We start from the raw sequence: 16,902 nt of genomic DNA, 5'->3' as shown, positions 1-16,902 counted from the left end.
GGTGAAACACACGAGCTCTGCTATGAACTGGCTGGGTGACCTGGACCACTCCCTTCAGCCTCTTCTCATCCAACACAAGGGTCACTCTTACTGCATCTGAAAATGACACTGAATGGGTACGTTAATATGTGGAAGGCATTGTTAGACGCAGAGCCCGGTACCTGATGAGGCCTCAGGAAACCTTTAGTCCTTTCCTTTCGCCATCCCACATTCTCTCACCCTCACCCATCTTCTCCTTTATCTTCTTTCTCTTCAGTGACTTACTCAGTTTAACCTACCATTTAGCGAAGAAGCCACACTACCCATTGTCTTCTGACTGCCGGAATGTTCTTGTCATGTGGTCTTCTATCCACTCAAGGCCGGTTTTTGTGTTGTGTTCCGTTTTGTTTTTTTGATGGAGGCTTGCTCTGTTGCCAGGCTGGAGTGCAGTGGCGCGATCTTGGCTCACTGCAACCTCCGCCTCCCGGGTTCAAGCGATTCCTCTGCCTCAGCCTCTAGAATAGCTGGGACTACAGGCGTGAGCCGCCGCTGTTGGCTATTTTTTGTATTTTTAGTAGAGACAGGGTTCCACCATCTTGGCCAGGATGGTCTCCATCTCTTGACCTCGTGATCTGCCCGCCTTGGCCTCCCAGTGGATATTATTTCCACGGAGAAGTCTGTTTAAAACAGGAAGTCTTTTTTATGTTCACATAACATGTATACATGCTTCCCCTTAATATACACATACTGGTCCCAATTCTGCCCTATTAATTCATACCTGCACTTCCTTATGTCACTCTTTTTCGGTCTTTCTCTTTACAATTTATAAATAAGGATAGTACAGAGGCAAAAAATACTGATCCAGACTGTAAGATGGGATTTCTTTATTAAGATGAATGCTTTCCACTGGCAACATAAATGCTATTCTCAAGGCTTCCTTGAAGCCCATTTTCAGGCCTGGCTTTCAGCAAAACCATTCGACCCTAAGGCACATTGCTGGACTCCTAGGAGACAATAATTGTGACAGAAGCCACACCCACTCTGTCTATTCCTGCTGTTGGGTAAAGATATTTTCACAGAATGTTGTACATCATGAAGATTGCTCAACATTCCAAATCCAGAAACATGTGAAGAGGGCGAGTCCCTGGAATGGTCACAGAGGGGAGAAGATTCCAGACCCAGCAACAGCCAATAAAACACACCCAGAGTGTGTGTCCTTTGAGCAATGACAGCCCCACCTGCCTCTTTCCGTGCCTGTTGGCTTCTGACTTCCTTCTCAGGACTGCTCCCCAGTCCTTCCACCGTGGAGGTTAAGCCCCCTTCACCATCTTCATCTCCAGCTGCCTGCACGGACCCTCACTGGAAAACACCTCCCCACTCTGGATGCCCTGGGTGGCGCCTTTGCCTGTTTCCATAATTATAAGAGCTCACACTGACGTAGCACTCGCTATGCAGCAGGCACTATCCTAAGGGGTTTTCAGGTAGCTACAGTCCCCACAAAAAGTCCTGAGTGTCACCATCCCTGCTTTTACAGATTTAAAAAACAAGGGCAGAGAAGTGAAGTGATGCAGTGAGTGTCATCCAGCTCCGTAATTTAACCTCGTTTTCCACAAACGAATGTGCAGAGGACCCCCTGGGGCTTCCAGGTTCTCCTGAATGACATCCACCTTCCAGAATAAGTTTCGTCCCTTCTACTTTCAGGATTTGATGAACAGCCAGCATTTCGTTTTCTGTCTCAATCTTCACTTACGCACCTGCTCCCTAACACCACGCTCACAACTGCACGGCCCTGCACGAAAGCTGGCTTCTGTGAACCTCAACACAGGGTGGGCCAGGTTCTCAGTCCTCACAAAAAGTAACTTTTACTGCATTGTCAACTGTTTACACAGCCAGTCTCTGGCTATAAAAATGATGCACTGAGGTCAGAAAACGTAATGAGAAGGAAATAGGAGGAGGGCGAGTCCCTGGGATGGTCACAAAGGGCAGAAGAGTCCAAATCCAGAAATGGTTATAAAACACACCCAGAGGGGGTGGCTTTGAGCAATGACAATGACGGCCTGTCCTTCCTTGCATGCTTGATGGCCTCTGACTTTCCTCTCAACTGCCCCTGCTGGCCTTGCCTTCTTAGACCAATACTAATGGCCTAGGAGCTGGGGCCAGACCAGAGCACACAGTGGTGGGGGTGGGGGAGATGAAAGGGGAGAAGAGTGTCTGACTCACCTATGCACACATCACCTGGGCAGGGAATGGATTGGTGAGATGCTTTGCAGGAGTCACAACTGGGAGCAAACAGGTGGATTCAGAAGGCATCACGGCTTTTTCCTAAGAAGACAGGGTGCTACATGAAACCATTGTCCCACCCTTCCTTCTCTGTTGGGTCATATTTTTCTATCCACTTGTTTACTGGGTTGTGTTCCAGGAAAAACAAATCTCGGTTGAATTTTTTAAAGTCCCAAGCATTCAGTTCAGTTCAAGAGCGTCTCTCATCTTAGTGATGACCAGCCACAAGAATTTTTAAAAGGCTCTGCAGAAAATTTTGATAAAAGCCTTTGCATCACCCATAATATCTTTGGGAACCACTGAGCAATAAAAATGGAGAGGAAAAGAATCTGTTCTGTGCTGGAGACCTTAATGTTTGCACCTCATCGAATGCGCACAATGATCCTTTAAGTAGGCACTATTACCCCTCTGTCCCAAGACATCAATGAACTTGTCTTTTATCTCAGAATTGGTGAAAGGTGGAACCAGGTTTCAGACCCACATATTTCTGAATCTAAAGCTGATGTTTCAGTCCATACCGTTTTACCTTCCAGAATTCAAAGAAAGAAAGGATGACTGCTTCTAAGAGAAATTACCATAGAGACTTCAGTGAAGAGACAGGGACGGAGATAAGTCTTAGGAAGAAGAACAGCTGAGGAGGTGAACAGGCAGGTATCCATGTTATGTGAAGGAGTCAAATAATGGGAACGTATTTGGACGTGAGAAAGTCAAATGTGGATCAAGTCCTTCCATGTGGATCAAGGGAGTATGTTGGGTTCGTGTTATGGGGGCTTTGGATGACAGCTTACAAAACTGGAATGTCATCCTATAGATGACAGGAGTGACTGGAAATCTTTGAGAAGGTCAGTAACATCACAAACAGCATTTCCAGGAAGATTCCTTTGACAGTATTAGGTAAGATAACTTAGGGAAATGGTCTTCAACTCTGGGAACTCAGAATTATCTGGAAGCTTTTTTCCCCTTTCTTTTTTATAACTTTCATTTTGAAGTAATTTTACACTTCTAAAAATGTTTCAAAAATAGAGTCACCATGTTCTTTTCATTCAACATTCCCAAATATTAACATTATAGATAACCAGAGATAATCATCAGCATCAAGAAATGGTCACTGACATCTCACAGTGAATGAATCTGCAGACCCTATTCAAATCCCCTTTAGCTTCCCACTAATGTCCTCTTTCTGGACCAGGATCCAATCCGGGATCACACGTCGCATCTCACTGCTCTGTCCTCTCAGTCTCCTTTAATCTGAGATGGTTCCTCAGAATTACTTTTGTCTTCATGACCTTCACATTTTTGAAGAGCATTGGTGAGTTATTTTGTAGAATGACCCTCAGTTTGGGCTTACCTAATATTTTCTCATGATTAAATTCAGGTTATCCACTTTGGGCAAAATGCCACAGAGGTGATGCTGCACCTTCTCCATCCATCATATTATGATGCCCAGAATGTCCACATCTTCCATTACTGGGGATGTTAGCTTCGAGCACTGGGCTAAAGTTCCTCCACTGTAAATTGACTATTTTCCTTGGAAACATTTTTAAATGACTAAATCCCAAGCCACACCATGGAGCAATCAAATGAGATTCTCTCTGAGGAAAGCACAGACATTGGTATGTTTCAAATTCCTACAGGTGACTCTAACCAGTAGCCAGGGATGAAAACCAGCAACTTAGTGAAAATTAGATTGCTGGAAATCAGCTAGGCAACCATTCCTCGGGTCTCTCTTTTTAAAAAGAACGTCACATTCCAGGCACGAGTAATTCTATCTGGGCTTTAGTAATTATGTCTGAACCCGTGGTAGGAGAATGGGAAGGTCAAAAATGATAGGTGAGTAGACCACTACTCCATAAAAAGAGAAGGCAGGACTCCAGGTAAAGAGGGCAGTCCTCTTGTCCTATTGTTTTCTTAAACCCCAGAGAAAACTTTGGTGCAGTGAAAGCACGCACCATATAATTTTACTGTCCTAAGCTTTACATGAGCTCCTACTTGCCACTGATAGGGAGGGAATTATGAATCATGTGATGGAAATGTATGACTATACACGAGAAGATGCACGCTCCCAGGTGTGGTTGAATGGGCATCATAGAATCCAGGTCAGAGGTACACGACCTCCCCGAAACAGCCTTGTCCTCCCCATCTGGTCTTTTGTTCTTCATCTCTTCTGAAGTGAGAGAGTAAAGACCCTGGTGTCAATTTCCCGAAGTAGGAAAGTGAATGCAATTCGTGTCACCAGGCTTTTGAAGGAAGAAGATATTGCGTTATTATCTTGAAGTTTTCATAAAGAAATGTCAACAATCCCTCCCTTGGAGGGATATTTAGAAAAGCTCTAAAACCGATTTTCTCTGCTTTCACACCACAACAGTCATCAACACGGAAGAATTCTTGGATCAGATGTGCGCACGGGCTTCCTCCCCACCACCAGATGAGCAATCCGTTCTGTGGTGGACACCGGCTGGGTGTCCTCCAATTATTTTACCACAGTCTTATCTGCATTTCACAATATCGCAACAGGCAACTGAATAACATGAAAAAGGAAATACAAATGGAACCAAAATCCAGAGGTGGAAAGGACCGTGACAAGAGCAATCCCTAAGGAATTCACACACCTGTCAGGGTCTGGTGCTGCTGGTGCAGAAGGGACTACCACTAGCAACAGCTGAAAAAAAAAAAAAAAGAGAGGGGCCTGGCGCGGTGGCTCACATCTATAATCCCAGCACTTTGGGAGGCTGAGGCGGGTGGATTACGAGGTCAACAGATTGAGACCATCTTGGTCAACATGGTGAAACCCCGTCTCTACTAAAAATACAAAAATTAGCTGGGCATGGTGGTGCGTGACTGTAGTCCCAGCTACTCGGGAGGCTGAGGCAGGAGAATTGCTTGAACCCAGGAGGTGGAGGTTGTGGTGAGCCGAGATCGCGCCATTGCACTCCAGCCTGGGTAACAACAACGAAACTCTGTCTCAAAAAAAAAAAAAAAAAAAAAAAGAGGGCAGCTCTAACACTCAGGGAGCACTAAAAAAATAATTAACTCAATTATCCCTCCATGATCACACAGCCAATATCCTTAAAACCTCTCTATAGGGTCTCACTTAGAGGACTGGCACATAATTAAATGTTAATGTATGGGAGAAATAATTTGTAGAAGGGTAGGATCAGCTGGTTCAGGAATGGCTGGAAAACATTTCACCAAAGAGGCAGGATCCAGGTGAGTACTTGGAAGCATTGAGCCTTAGGAAAACAGACAAAGAGAAAGACAAACCAAGGGAACCGGCGTCAGGCAGCACTGTAGACGCTGGTTTTAAAGAGGATCTCAGGGGGTTTGCAGATGTTATTTTATTTACTCCTCTCAGCCACCATATCTGGTTATTTCAAAGAAGGATACAAATCTTCAGAAAGGTGAAGTAGCTTGTCAAGGCTGGTGGGAATGGAAACTACGTGTACCTAACTCCCGAGCCCGTGTCATGACCACTACCACTAAGAGAGACTGAACACAAAACTACGCTCGTCATGTTATAAAAGTGAGAGAAATCTAACGTAACTGACTCCATCTTGCCTTGAAATTCCTAAGCTAACGGCCTTTGCCTATTCCTGCATGTAGGCCAGCCTCACTGTGGGAGGAACGTAGTTTGTAGTTTAACCTACCCCTCCTATTCAGGAACAGAAACTACCTTTGAAAAATGAACGCAGGCCAGGCACGGTGGCTCACGCCTATAATCCCAGCACTTTGGGAGGCCAAGGCGGGTGGATCACAAGGTCAAGAGATCGAGACCATCCTGCTCAACATGGTGAAACCCCGTCTCTACTAAAAATACAAAAATTAGCTGGGCATGGGGGCGCGTGCCTGTAATCCCAGCTACTCAGGAGGCTGAGGCAGGAGAATTGCCTGAACCCAGGAGGCGGAGGTTGCAGTGAGCTGGGATGACGCCATTGCACTCCAGCCTGGGTAACAAAAAAAAAAAAAAAGAAAGAAAAATGAGTGCAATGTCACAAGGTTAGAATTATCCTGGTGGTCTGAATATACATTACTTCGGGGAGTATGGCCATTTTCATGACGTTGATTCTTCCTGTCCGTGAGCATGGAATGTTTTTCCATTTGTTTCTGTCCTCTATTTCCTTCGGCAGTGTGTTGTAGTTCTTCCTGAAGAGGTCTCTCACATCCGTTGTTGTATTCCTAGGTATACAATTGCAAATGGGAGTTCACTCATGATTTGGCTCTCTGTTTGTCTGTTATTGATATAGAGGAATGTTTGTGATTTTTGTACATTGATTTTGTATCCTGAGACATTGATGAATTTGCTTATCAGCTTAAGGAGTTTTTAGGCTGAGATGACGGGGTTTTCTAAATTTACAATTATGTCATCTGCAAACAGAGACATTTTGACTTCCTCTCTTCCTTTTTACATACGCTTTATTTCTTTCTCTTGCCTGATTGCTCTGGCCAGAACTTCCAATACTATGTTGAATAGGAGTGGTAAGAGAGGGCATCCTTGTCGTGTGCTCGTTTTCAAAGGGAATGCTTATAGCTTTTGCCCATTCAGTATGATATTGGCTGTGGACTTGTCATAAATAGCTCTTATTATTTTGAGATACATTCCATCCATACCCAGTTTGAGTGTTTTTAGCCTGAAGGGGTGTTGAATTTTATTGAAGGCCTTTTCTGCATCTATTGAGATAATTGTGTGTTTTTTGTCTTTGGTTCTGTTTATGTGGTGGATTACATTTATTGATTTGCACATGTCGAACCAGCCTTGCATTCCAGGGATGAATCTGACTTAATCGTGGTGAATAAGCTTTTTGAAGTGCAGCTGGATTCAGTTTGCCAGTATTTTATTGAGGATTTTTGCATCAATGTTCATCAGGGATATTGGCCTAAAATTTTCTTTGCCAGGTTTTGGTATCAGGATGATCCTGGTCTCACAAAATGAGTTACGGAGGAGTTCCTCTTTTTCTGTTGTTTGGAATAATTTCAGAAGGAATGGTATCAGCTCCTCTTTGCACCTCTGGTGGAATTCAGCTGTGAAGCTGTCTGGTCCTGGGATTTTGTTGGTTGGGAGGCTATTCATTAATTTCCAAACTCATTATTTGTCCATTCAGGGATTTGACTTCTTCCTGATTTAGTCTGGGGAGAGTGTATGTCTTCAGGAATTTATTGTCTTCTAGATTTTCTAGTTTATTTGTATAGAGATGTTTACAGTATTCTCTGCTGGTAGTTTATATTTCTGTGGGATCAGTGGTGATATCCCCTTTACCATTTTTTATTGTGTCTATTTGATTCTTCTCTCTTTTCTTCTTTATTATTCTGGCTAGTGGTCTGTTTCTTTTGTTAATCTTTTCAAAAGGCCACTTCCTGGATTCACTGACTTTTTTGAAGGGTTTTTCATGTCTCTGTCTCCTTCAGTTCTGCTCTGATCTGACTTTAGTTATTTCTCATTTTTGGCTAGCTTTTGAATTTGTTTGCTCTTGCTTCCCTGGTTCTTTTAATTGTGATGTCAGGGTGTCAATTTTAGATCTTTCCGACTTTCTCGTGGGCATTTGGTGCTATAAATTTCCCTCTAAACGCTGCTTTAGCTGTGTCCCAGAGATTCTGGTACATTGTGTCTTTGTTCTTACTGGTTTTAAAGAACTTATTTACTTCTGCCTTCATTTCATTATTTATCCAGTAGTCATTCAGGATCAGGTTGCTCAGTTTCCATGTAGTTGTGCAGTTTTGAGTGAGTTTCTTAATCCTGAGTTCTAATTTAATTGAACTGAGGTCTGAGAGACCAGAGTTGTTTTTCTGTTTTTTTGTTTTTTTTTTTCTTCCCTCATTTGGGTATGTTATGCCAGAGGAAAGACATGGCTCAAGTCTGCTGTTCAGATTCTTCAGTCCCACGGGGTGTTTCCTTGATGTGGTACTCTCCCCCTTTTTGGAGGGATGTGGCTTCCTAAGAGCTGAATTGTAGTGATTGTTATTTCTCTTCTGGATCTAGCCACCCAGCAGGACTACCAGTCTCCAGGGTGTCTGCACAGAGTCCTGTGATGTAAACCATCTTCAGGTCTCTCAGCCATGGATACCAGCACAGTATTTTGGCTGTCTCCTGGGTCCTGCAGGAGCAATCTGCTTCCTTCAGAGGGTCTGTGGGTTCTCTCAGCTTTCCTGGTGTATTCCTGCCATAGTTCCGGAGTAAAAGTTCGCAATGTGATTCTCCACACACTGCTCTGTCCCTCTGAGCTGGAGCTGCAAACTAGTCCTGCCTCCCATCCACCATCTTCCCACAAATACCTTTTAGTGACAGATAATATATGTGGAAATCTTTTTATTCTGGCATGAAGACCCCAAGTGGAAAATATAAAAAATTAATATATAGGTGAGAATCTCTTCTTTCAGATTCAAATCCTGCTCGGCTCCTTACATGTACCTCTCCTAGCATATGAATGCATAATGTAGTGTGATCAGAACTGTCGTAGGAGACAGCTCCACACCTCTGAGAGGGCTGCTGGGGGTGGGAGCGCTGGAGAGCGTGAAGCTGGAACTGAAGCTCATGGCTCCTTGGTGGATGAGCCCATCCGTGAATACACAGGAGGCATCGCCTGCGCACCCCACAACAAGCAAAATGTGTTTGTTTCTTGCACTTTCCGTTTGCCCCTCCTCTGTTAGTCTGAGCCGCCTGTATCTCGATAGCCTGCATATCAAGGGCTCCTGCCTGCCAGGAAATTTTGTGACTCCCTTCTCAGCCTATCCTAACGGTGAAAAATTCCACCTATTTCTCCATAGACCCAAAAGAGGACTTCCAGAAGGTTCTGGTGGCAGAACCTTCTAGGGATATTGGTTCCTAGTTATGGAGTTTATGGCAACAGAGACCTGATCAGGAACCTGTCTGCTACCTTTGAATTGACTGTCCAGAAGAAACTGCAAAAAGCCTTAGAAACAACAAAGATCCCTCAGTTTGCTAGCCCAGGTAGTCCTAGACAATCTGCTGGTGCTTGATTTCCTGTTGGCTGGACAAAGGGGAGTTTGTTAAACACCACTCGCTGCACTTATATCAACACCTCAGGAGAAGTTGAAATCTGGATAAAAACAAGTTCTCAGCTGGGCGTGGTGGCTCACTTCTGTAATCCCAGCACTTTGGGAGGCTGAGGTGGGTGGATCACCTGAGGTCAGGAGTTCGAAACCAGCCTGGCCAACATGGTGAAACCCCATCTCTTATTTAAAAAAAAAACAAAACATTAAAAAGTAGAGAAAACAAATTCTCAAGAAACATCAAGGCTACAGTAGGTCTCTACCGGTGACTCCATGTCTGATTGGTTCTTGGTGTTATTTTTTTATTTTGTTTTATATTTCTTTGGTTCTTGGTGTTATTTATCCGGATGCCTCAAGGCTTCAGATCAGTTCCACAAGAGCTCTTGAGACTTGGGCTTTCACTCTTTTAATTACAGCTCGATTCTTACAGTCTGCTGTTCACTTAAGTACTGTGCTAGGCTCTGGGTGTGAATACTGGTATCCTTGTCATGCAAAACTTGGGCCCCCACCCAGGCAGTCATGAACATAGGAAGACAATGACAACACAGTGTCATTCCTCCGGTCCTGGAATAAGCCCCAACGATGTCCCCTGTCATCAGGAAGAAGTTAGAGTGCTTATCAACCCCCTCCCATCCCATTACCCACTCACATCTCGGGAATGAGGAATGTTTAAGCCCAGGGGGACTGAAACCACCCTTGCAAATTATCATAGTGAGAGAAATCTAATGTAACTGGCTCAATCTTGCATCTAACTTCACAAACTAAGCACCTTTGCTTATTCCTGTCAGTAGGCCAGCCAGCTATACAAGGAATTTATAGTTTAACTAACCCCCTTCTTGTTCAGGGACTGAAACCAACTTTGTAAAACAAATGAAACATTGAATTTATGGTATGGGCCTGCAGATGTAGGCAGTTACACAGTAACCAGTCATTGTTCCCCACCTTGTTTTTTTTTTTATAATTACCTACTGCTCAGGAGTCATGTAGCCAGTAGGCACAAGATTTATATGTTTCGTAATTGCTCCTGTAGGTTATATTGCTATGGTGGAATTTAAGAGTGGTGTTTGAGATGCTATTCAGACTTTGCATTCTGGGGGACCAACTGACACCACCCAGACTGATGACCTGTACTCAGAAACTGCCTGGACTGGTCCTGTGAGCCCCACCCAGGAGCTGACTCACTGTACAGGACGATTTTGACACTTCTGTGATTTCATTTCCAGCCCAACCAACCAGCAGCATCCATTTCCTAGCCCTCTGCTGGCCAAAAAATCCTTTAAAACCTTAATCAAATTCTTGGGGAGGCAGATTTGAGAAACACCTCCCATCCTCTTTGCTTGACCACCTTGCAAGTATTAAACTCTCTGCTGCAACACCTCTGTCTCATTTTTTTTGTTGTTGTTTAAAGAATTTTATCTGCCACATTTCTGGAAAGCACGTCGTCTGATCTGTTACTTAACAGAAAGGCCAGCATCACCTCACCTGTTCTTGTCCTCAGATGGAAACACTGAGCTGGGGCTAAAGTGCAGACCACCAGGCCGAGTACCCTGGCCGGAGCCATCCCCAGAGATCAGGAGCTTCCAACCAGGAACCTTCCATACACTCTTCAAGTGACTGACAGCTGCGCCAACAATCGCAGTGAACATTCTAATCTCGTCCCTCCTTCTGTTGCTGCCACTAATGCTGATGTCCATAGTCTGTAGCAGCCCAAGTCCAGGTGAATAAGATTAATTGCCAATAAAAGGGAAAGGGGAGGAGAAAATGCGGCTAAGTGGGCCACACATACGTCGAAATGTAGCCTCTTTCTGCTATAGGGGTTTAGGGCAAGCTAGCCTTTCCCAGTGCCAGCTTCCTCCTTTACTGAAGGAAGAAAACTGTACTTACATGCAAACGCTGTTAAGAGAGTTAAATAAGATACTGCATGGGAAAGTGTCCACAACTGTAGCTGGCAAATACACACACACACACTAGCTCAACAAGGATTTGCTCTCTTGCCTTCTCCTCTAACCCCTTTTCCAGAGAGTAACACATTTCTCTGGGGCCAAACATGGTGGCAGTGGTGAGAGGGTGTTGAAGGCAATGGAACCTTTATAGAAGATCAGGAAGTCATTGCTTACGTTCCTTACGTTGCACCGGACATGCCACCAACATGTCTTAATGCTATTAATGGTAATGTAATAAACCAGAAAAAGCCTGTCACCAGGTAGTGTCCATTTCGCAGCTTTATCCACAGCAAGCCCTGCTGTGACACTCACCTTTTTGGTAGCAGGCTTTTGCTTTGGGGTGTCAAGTTTGCTCTGGGTTTTCACTATAAAGTGGCCCAGCCCTTCAGACAGCAACCACGTAGAAGAGAGCTGACCCGATGTATATTTCCACTTGGGAGCACCATCTCCCCAAGGGCCAGTTTGAGGTGAAGTGGCTTTGTTACATACACAGCATGAAACTGGCCCTAAAATCAGGAGACGGTTACCCTTCTACACCACAATTTCCAACGTCCCCTCCTTTGTAGCGACAGTGCTGGGGAAGCTGCTGAGCCCCATAGCCTATGGCCTAGACCACCATTCTGAGAGGAAAGGCTTTTCCACCTCTATGACAGACACCCAGGCTAAAGTTCTCCGCCTCTAACCCTAACCTGCTTTTCCAGCATGTCCCCCTCCACTCACTAAAAAAATACTCTCTCTCCACCCAAACTAGCCTGTCTGCCCTTCCCTGAACAGGGCTTGTGTTTTCCCACCAGCTCAACTTTGTTTACACACCCAGCACAAAACCACCTTCCCACAGCTTCCCTCAGTTCCTCCCATAGTCAGAGGTGCACTCTTCCTCCTAAGAGCTGGCTTAGCCCTACCGGATGCTCTCTTCTTGCACTGATCATCTGCTGCCTTATATGGAAGGCCTTCATGTGCCTCTCCTGCCTCCACCTGCTCCCCTTCTAGGCTGCAGCCTCCTTGTTGGCACAGACCGGTGCCCTGTTTCCATATCCCTCACGCTGTCCAGTTCAGCACTCAGCAAACATTAGCTAAGTGCAAGATGCATCCTCAGGTTTCTAAGTCAGACCAGGGCTTCACAGCAGCTCTACTGGCATTTGGGCTGAACAGTTCCTTGAGGTGGGGGCTATTCTGTGCATTGTGAGATGTTCAGCTCATCTTCGTGGCCTCTCTCCCCTTGACACCAATACCAGCCTTCCCTCTCCCCCATCCAAACCCCTGTTATGGAAGCCAAAACTGTCTCCCGAATGGCCAACTGTCTCCTTGGGGGAAGCCACCCCCAACTGACAACCCTCGTTCTACAGTAATAGTTCTTCACCTGGATACACATTTGGATTCACCTAGACATTTACCCTCAGCCCGGACTTCAGGGGGACCTAGATCCAAATTTTGGCTCTGCCACTCACTTTGCAACCCTGGACAAGTTGCTTTACTTTTTTGAACCTCAGTTTTATCATCTTAAGATGAATAAATACTCCTCTCAGCCACTTTTGGTGGCTCAAGCTTGTAATCCCAGCACTTTTTGGGAGGCTGAAACAGGAGGAGCATTTGAAGCCAGGAGTTCGAGACCAGCCTTGGGCGTATCAGTGCCCATGCTTTGCAAACACCATTCTCTCCTGAAAGGAACCAGGGTTCCCTGGAGAAATAGCTGATCCACGGCTGGGGCAAGAAAGCACAAAAAGAACCTGGAGTTTTTTGTGAGGACAGAAAGTAAGCATCTACTGGAAAAATGATGGGAATGTGTCAAAAGATGACAAATGTCAACGAGGAGCTTAGAATTGTCCATTTTGGAGGGAGTTGGGGAGGGATAACATGGGGAGAAATGCTAGATATAGGTGATGGGGAGGAAGGCAGCAAACCACATTGCCATGTGTGTATCTGTGCAACAATCTTCCATGTTCTTCACATGTACCCCAAAACCTAAAATGCAATAAAATAAAATTTAAAAATTATCAATTTGGGGACAACATGAGCAACATAATAAATAATGATAGCAATGGATTCCAACCTATAAATATCCACGAGTCCATGCTGACATAAAAATTTGAACAAAGAAATAAAATAAATAATGAAGAAGAAATAGCTCTTTCTTTCTCTCTTTTTTTTTTTTTTTGAGACGGGAGTTTCGCTCTCGTTACCCAGGCTGGAGTGCAATGGTGCGATCTCGGCTCACCGCAACCTCCGCCTCCTGGGTTCAGGCAATTCTCCTGCCTCAGCCTCCTGAGTAGCTGGGATTACAGGCACGCGCCACCATGCCCAGCTAATTTTTGTATTTTTAGTAGAGACGGGGTTTCACCATGTTGACCAGGATGGTCTCGATCTCTTGACCTTGTGATCCACCCGCCTCAGCCTCCCAAAGTGCTGGGATTACAGGCGTGAGCCACCGCGCCTGGCCGAAATAGCTCTTTCTTATAGCAGACCTCCACTTAATCAATGTAGAAGGAAGGATGGAATTTTTAAAAAATTACTATTTGGCTAACACCACAGTGGTAATTTTTTATAGGCAAGAATCGAGAACCATCCTAAAAATTAGTGGGTAAGAGTATGGTGCTGCGTTAACTAGTAAGTACCACGGAGCGCGGGGAAGTGTGGCAGGTACAAACAGGCTACCTGCATATTCGCAAAGTATCTCTCCACAAGATACATATTAATTACAATGGGACAAATGGTAACTTCACAGTAGAGAAACCCGGCAGACGCACCTGAACCAAGTGCTTAAAGTGAACCTCATCAGTAACGAGAGATATGGACACCTGGGCCTCTGGCTGGGACTTCATGAGAAGGACACATCACTTCTGTGCTGATATTGCCCAAAATGCATAACCGGAAACACCCCAAGGAAACATGTGAGATAAACCCAAATTGAGGGGCACTCTGCAAAACATCTGACCAGACCTCAACAGTGTCAAGGTCCTGGTCCTTTTTTTTCTTTTTTTGAGAGAAAGTCTCATTCTTGTCACCCAGGCTGGAGTGCAGCGGCATGATCTTGGCTCAATGCCGAGATCAAGCGATTCTCCTGCCTCAGCCTCCCAAGTAGCTGGGACTACAGGCACATGCCACCACGCCTAGCTAATTTTTGTATTTTTAGTAGAGACGGGGTTTCACCATGTTGGCCAGGCTGGTCTCAAACTCCTGACCTCAGGTGAGTCGCTTACCTTAGCCTCCACAGTGCGGGGATTACAGGCGTGAACCACCATGCCTGGCTGGTTTTCTTTTTCTTTTCTTTTCTTTTTTTTTTTTTTTTTTTTGAGATGGCCTCACTCTGCCACCCCTGTCGGAGTGCAGAGATGCCAGCACTGCACCTCCACCTCCCAGGTTCCAGTGATCCTCCCTCCTCAGCCTCCTGAGTATCTGGTACTACAGGCTCACACACCACCAAGCCTGGCTGAATTTTTTGCATATTTTTGTAGAGATGAGGTTTGGCCACGTGGCCTAGGCTGGTCTCAAACTCCTGGGGTGAAGCGATCCACCTGCCTTGACCTCCCAAAGTGCTGAGATTGCAGGCGTGAGCCACCGGGCCCAGCCAAAGCTCATACTTTGTATGATTCAGTCTTAGATGTCACCTCGGGTCACTTTCCCCACAACTATTAGTGTTAGAAGTCACAAGCCCACCCATACTCAGGGGGCTGGCACACATACCCCACTCTCAACAGAAAGGGTGGGAACACCATCATTCTCCTGCTGATGGGCATGTGGGTAACCTCCTGTTTGAAGCTATTAAGATTGGGCCACTCACTGTGACTGTTCTAGTAGGTGTCTTTGGTGAACGCCTGCACGTTTCTCTTTAGTATATGCTGGGTGGGGAACTACTGGCTTCTAGGTGCTGTATGTTCAGCGTCACACACGGGGTTTTCCAAAGCGCTTGTACCAGTGCACACTCCCAGCAGCTGTCTGACTGCTCCAGCTGTCCCACAGTCTCATCAGATCTATTGCTGATATTTTCATTTTAGCTTAAGTTATATTCAATAGAAAAAATTGCCAGGCACGATGCCTCGTGCCTGTAATACCAGCACTTTGGGAAGCCAAGGTGGATGGATCATGAGGTCAGGAGTTCAAGACCAGGCTGACCAACACAGTGAAACTCCATCTCTACTAAAAATACAAAAATTAGCTGGGTGTGTTGGTGCACACTTGTAATCCCAGCTACTGGAGAGGCTGAGGCAGGAGAATTGCTTGAGCCCGGGAGGCGGAGGTTGCAGTGAGCCGAGATTCCGCCATTGTACTCCTGCCTGGGTGACAGAGTAAGACTCCTTCTAAAAAAAAAAAAACAAAAAACAAAAAAGAAAGAAGAAAGAAGGAAAGAAAGAAAAAAAGAAAGAAAGAAGGAGAAAGGGGAAGAAAGAATGAAAGAAAGAAAAAAAAGAAAGAAAGAAAGAAAAAGAAGGAAAGAAAAAAAGAAAGAATTACCATTGCCTCTGTGCCTTGTTTCTGCCTGTAGGAGTTTCTCATAGTTGTCGCTACAAGTGGCCCCAAACTTGTCACTTAAATTCACATAAATTGATGTCCTTATGGCTTTTGAGTCAGGCGTGTCAGCTCGAGGTGCTGGCAGGGCTGCGCTGAGCTGGAGGCCTCGGGGAGCATCTGTGCTGCTTCTTCCCCTTCTAGAGGCTGCCGCATCCCTTGCTCCAGCCCCTTTCTGACATCACGCACCCTCGTGCTTCTGTTCCCACCACCTCACTTCCTCCTCTGTGTTTAGAACTCAGTCTCTCTCTTGCAAGCACACTTGGGATTCCATTGAGGGCCACCCACATAACCCAGGAGAATCTCCCCATCTCAAGATTCTTAACTTCATCCCGTCTGCAAAGTCCTTTTGCCATAAGTTACCATTCGCAGGTTCCAGGGATTGTGACATGTGTTTCTTTAGCAGTGATTATTCAGCCCATAACACTACCTGTCTCCTGCTCCCCAGAATTTGGAGTTTCTCCGCCCGCAGGAGACCCCCGTGTGGGAATAGCCTGTCTCAACCACGCCCTCTCTAAGGACCTGCTTCTTCAAAGGACCTCACCGTCTGGTCCCGCCCCTCTCTGTCCAGTCTCTAACTTGCCTGGAGGGGCTACAGCGGTGTGTGTTGGCGCCGCCTGGTGGACACATGGCATAACAGCAGGTGGGAGCCCAATAGACGCACAAAGAAGCCCCACCGTGAGCTGACCGGGCGCAGTGGCTCATGCCAGTAATTCCAGTAATTTGGGAGGCGGAGGCGGGTGGATCACTTGAGGCCAGGAGTTTGAGACCAGCCTGGAGAAGATGGTGAAACCTCCTTTCTACTAGAAAAAATACAAAAAAAAATTAGCCAATGTGGCACACGCCTGTAATCCCGGCTACTAGGAAGGCTAAGGCAGGAGAATCGCTTCGACCCGGGAGGCAGAGGCTGCAGTGAGCTCAGATCGCGCCACTGCACTCCAGCCTGGGCAACAGAGCGAAACTGTGTCTCAAAACAAAGAAAAGAAACGAGCGAATTTGCTTCTGTTCGGACATCCGTCTTCTCCCGATCTCAGGTATTTGCACTCCTGGTTATGAAGCCTTCAAACTTGGACCGAATACACCACAGGCTTTCCTGATTTCCAGCTTGCAAATGGCACTTCAGCTTCCATAATTACCCGATCCAATTTATATACATACCTAATTTGGGTTCTCTAGAAAAACAGAGTAAATTATA

At 45.6% G+C, this 16,902-nt stretch overlaps 1 long non-coding RNA gene across 1 annotated transcript in view; it reads right to left on the bottom strand.

Annotated features, from left to right (window-relative positions):
• The window catches only part of LOC118150129 (uncharacterized), a 36,807-nt gene extending 20,939 nt beyond the window's left edge, over positions 1 to 15,868 (bottom strand). Inside the window, exons 1-2 of the long non-coding RNA XR_013530923.1 lie at positions 15,654 to 15,868; positions 2,200 to 2,301 (exon numbers count right to left, since the gene is read on the bottom strand). This is a non-coding gene — a long non-coding RNA (uncharacterized LOC118150129). The remainder of the gene's footprint in view (positions 1 to 2,199; positions 2,302 to 15,653) is intronic.
• Positions 15,869 to 16,902: the final 1,034 nt, after the last annotated feature.

The sequence above is a fragment of the Callithrix jacchus genome, chromosome 22 (assembly GCF_049354715.1).
Source record: "Callithrix jacchus isolate 240 chromosome 22, calJac240_pri, whole genome shotgun sequence".
Lineage (NCBI taxonomy): Eukaryota > Metazoa > Chordata > Mammalia > Primates > Cebidae > Callithrix > Callithrix jacchus.
Note: the sequence above shows the minus strand (reverse complement) of the source record. Positions and strands in the feature narration are given on the sequence as shown.